Source organism: Urtica dioica, chromosome 4 (assembly GCF_054948205.1).
Source record: "Urtica dioica subsp. dioica isolate 48M chromosome 4, U.dioica_male_clone48M_v1_H2, whole genome shotgun sequence".
In the NCBI taxonomy this organism is placed as follows: Eukaryota; Viridiplantae; Streptophyta; class Magnoliopsida; order Rosales; family Urticaceae; genus Urtica; species Urtica dioica.
Genome location: NC_142759.1, coordinates 46038459 through 46043296, shown reverse-complemented (window position 1 = coordinate 46043296; position 4838 = coordinate 46038459).

Sequence of the window (4838 nt, the reverse complement as noted above, 5' to 3'; positions counted from 1 at the left end):
GAAAAAGAGGAAACAAATTTCCTTTAGAAGGAAAGCTAATTTGGGCCAATACAAGGCAAGGGAGAAGCAAACAAAAGATGAAACAAATCCAAGGTGTCATGAACACTCCTTGGCCGTGTGACTAAGGAAATAAGGGGAATATTGGTCATGAATATGTGATATTCTATAGAAGAGGAAACTACCTTGTTGAAGGTAAATCCTCTCCTATAAATAGAGTCCTCATTCCTCTCATTTTATTCATTCCACATAAGTTATAGATTGAGAGCTTCTCTCTCTAGACCTTGTGGCCGCCAACTTCACTAAGTTCTTTTCGTTTTTGTTTTGGCACCTAGGTCCACATTTGACCTAGTGTTTTAGCTCTTCGACTCTTAGACTTGTTCTTGAGTCGTCGTGTTTAAAAGTGTCCACACACTAATTCCTTTCTTTCTCGAGTGATTCTTGTGATAGAAACTTTCGTGGTTGCTCGAGTTCTCGATGAAAGAAGAAAGACGAACTGCGTGGGGAGACGAACGTTTCAACCTTACAAAGGCTTCTCAACGTTCAAGCTACACAAATGTTCGTAAATGAGTAATGCTTTTAATAGTTTTAAATTAACATGTACTTGCTCTTTGTCTAGGTCACTAAAATCGCTTTACTTGTTTAAAAGAAATTTTTTAAATTCCGCTGCTTGCTCGAAGTGTTAAATCTTTCTTAACCCTAGATCAATTCCAACATGGCAACCATAACCCAACCCTCTCACTATCGCCGCCGCTGGTCTTCCCTTCTCATTTGTTCAAATATTGTTTACCTAGAATGAGCTAATGCTCAGCGAGAATAACTATAACTCACAAAACATAAGCAGATACACACACACACACACACACACACACACACATATATATATATATATATAATGAGCTAATTCCAGCAAGTATAACTATAACTCACAACACACAAGCAAATATACAAAGAATGAGCTAACTTCAGCGAGCATAACTATAACTCACAAAACACAAGCAAATATACAAATAATGAGCTAACTTCAGCGATCATAACTATAACTCACAAAATATAAACAATAAAAATGCATGAATCGGTTTTTAGTGTTTTAAGCTAAACCGTGACATAAGATACCCTATTATAAGTCTATCATATTTTAATTCGGGGGTCCCCTACACTACTACAAATAAGCCTTTCTGGTGCGGAAAGGTATTAGGTGCGACTTGTCGCACCTAAAAGTCGCATCTAATTGGGCATCAGGTGCGACTTGTCGCACCCAAAGGGCTCCAGAAAAGAAAAAAAAATTCGCTGATTTTAAGTGGTATTGGGTGCGACTAGTCGCACCCAATAGTTTTGAAAACTTTCAGGAGCGACTAGTCACACCTGAAAGTCTAAAAAAAATTAGCCGCTCAACTTCTCCCACTCATTTTTTTCATTTGTCTGACGTGGAATTAATTTTTAGATTTTTTTTTTACTTTCAGGTGCGACTAGTCACACCTATTAATTTTTTAGGTGCGACTAGTCGCACCTATTTGAGTATCAGGTGCGACTTGTCGCACCTGATTACTAGGGTTAGTTTATAAACTCAGCTTCGTCTTCTTCATCTTCTTCACTTCTTCACAGCCTCTCTCTCTCAAACTCTGACTCTCCCTGTTGGAATCGATCTAGGGTTTAAGAAAATAATTAACGCTTCGGTAAGCGGCGGAATTTTAAAAATTTTCTTTTACAAGTAAAACCAGTTTTTACTAACCTAGACAAAAGAGCAAGCACACGTAATTAAAAACTATTATGAGCTAAGAAGTTTACTAACCTTTCTTGAAGCTTGATCTTTGAGAAGCTCTTAGAAAGTTGCAACGCTCGTCTCCCCTCGCAGCACGTCCCTCTTTCTTTCCTCGGCACCTCGAGCAACCACGAAAGTTTCTATCACTAAATCACTCGAGAGAAAAGGAATTAGTGAGTGGGCACTTTTAAACACTACGACTTAAGAACAAGTCTTGAAGTCGCAGAGCTAAACTGAAGGTCAAATGAGGACCTAGGTGCCAAGACAAAAATCGAAAATAAACTAGAGAGAGAGAGAGAGAGGAGTTCGGCCAAAGTTCTAGAGAGAGAGTCTCTCAAATCTCTTAAACTTGGATGAATGAAAAGTGTGGAATGAGGCTCCTATTTATAGGAGAGGTCTTACCTTCAATAAGGTAGTTTCCTCTTCTATAGAATATCACATATTAATGAGCCAATTTCCCCTTTTCTTCTATGAGGCACACGGCCAAGACTTGCCAAGCAAGTCTTTGGATTTGTTTCCTCTTTTATTTGCTTCTCTCTTGACCTTATTTGGGCGCCCACATGTTTCCTCTTAGGGGAAATTTGTTTCCTCTTTTTCTTTTGGCAAGTATCTTCATACATTCATGCACAAAATATTCTCTCTTTTCCTTGGGTATTTGGGCGCCTATCCTCATCTAGAAGGGGCTTCTAGAAGCTTCTTCATTTGTTCATGACAACATGAGAAAAGCCCATTAAGAATTTTCAATAAAATTCTTATGAAATGAAATTAATCCACAAGGCCCAATAATCAAGTTATGGCCGAGTGACATTAAGTCATCAAATGAACTTGTCAAAAAATTTATTGGCATTCATTTCATCCTTTGTCTCAAAAGATAAAAATACCCTTTTGACTATTTTCGTTTTTGTTTTGACTTAGCTTCCAGTTTAACTATTCCTAATCGATGTGATTCGTGACAGTGACCTCAATAGTCCTTTGACCTTAAGATTGCGAATATATCGTTTTAAGCAAACTACGAAGAGTTTGTTCATGCAAATCTACATTTGTCTCTTCGTAAGTTGTTAAGTTTGTTTATGGACTAAAAGACTAAGGTTTTATCATAAAGCTTCAAACAAAAAAAGAATGAATGAACGTTTCAACTTTATTATTAAATGAATAGGCAATTACAAGCAAGAGTCTTCATGAGACTTTATTACATCAAATGTACAAAATAAAGACTACAACTCTTCTTGTGGGCACCATTGACAACACTCCCTCCCTCTCTCCCTCCCTCTGCGAGCCACCACCATATATCTCACTCCCTCTCTCTTTTCCGAGCCACCACCATCTCCCTCCCTCTCTCTTCTCTGAGCCACCGCCATCTCCTCCCTCTCTCTTCTCCGAGCCACCACTGGGAGTTTTTCGAGCCTTCTCCGACGTCCAAGTCCGCGCGCCGCTCCTCCTCAGACCGGTCTTCTCCTCCTCCGTTGGTTATTTCCTCCGCAGCCGGTCCTTCGCGCCGGTCCTCCGCGCCGATCCTCCGCAGCCGCTCCTCCGCACCGGTCCTCTCCTCCGCCTAAGGTTATTTTTTTTTGTGTATATATATTAATAATTAGTATTATATATATATATGAAGAAAAAAAAACTTTAAATGGTTTAGTATGTTTTAATTAGTAATTTAGTATGTTTTAATTAGCATATATAATTAGTATTAATAATTATTAATTAGTTTTAATTAGTAATTTAGTATGTTTAGTTTCAAATTCTATATGTGTTTAGTATGTTTAGTAGTTTACTATTTACGTTTCAAATCAAATAAATTGTTAGTATGTTTAGTTTGATTTTGATTGTTAACATGTATTAATTAATGTAATTATAGTTGTTAATATATATAGTATTTATAATTAGTTTAGTAACATGTATTAATTAATGTAATTATAATTGTCAATATATATAGTGTTTATAATTAGTTTAGTAATATGCTTAGGTTAATTTTTAGTTGAAATCAACGTAATTGTAAAAGTTTAGATTAAATATTATTTTGAAATTGAAATTGTAATGGAAATCAAATTGGTTAATAAGTTGTTAGTTAGTTAACTAATTAATTTGTAGTTTAATTGTTAACACTTTGTACTTAATAATGAAATTGGTTATGTAACTAATTTTAAATTTTAAATGTTAGTTTAATTAAGATTGAAATTGGTTAATTGTTTAAACTATTCTATTAGATTAGTTGTTTATGATATTGTAATTAATTAATTACTGAGTGATTGTTTTATAGTTTTCATTGATAAAATGTTGTGACCGAGCCACGGAGGCTCGGTTTAGGACTTAGTTAATTAATATGATAGTTTCTGGATGAATTTTAAATGTTTTTAAATTAGTTTTAAAATCGTATTAGCTGCGGACTTTTAGGTGCGACGTTTGCCGCACCTGATGCCCATATTTGTAGTAGTGCTAGAGTAGTCGTACCATTTTCAGTGCGCACTTTGGATACGAAGATATGGGGTTACAAGGTCCCATACTTTGCTCCATCATTTAAACTTATAACATATGAGAAATTTTTCCATTTGGGCCCGTAAGTCGGCTCGAGAAATTCTCTGTAAGACCTCCATAGCTCGAGGCGGTACGACTCTCTTAATTATCTTTTAACTTGATTATTTTCATTACATATATGAATGACATATAAAATAAACATACATAATAAACATATATGATAACATAGCTAGAAATAAGAACATGTTATAAATATTCTAATTTACAACGTATCATCACATAACACAATATAACATATCATATCACCAACTCGACATATCATAACATTTCACATACTAAACTCTTATATCGTATCATATCATAACATTTAACATACTAGACTCTCATATCGTATCATATCATAACATTTCACATACCATGACTAACAGACATGTCCAAACAAATAGACATATCTAAACAAACATATCCGAACAAATCACACAAATAAAACACACACTCTATCTAATTCAGATCATATAGTCAGAGTATTTATTTTCGAACAAATCCGTGTTGCAGTGAGATTATTCTCACCTTCGTTTCGGAAGGTACGACCGTTGGTCGTGGACGG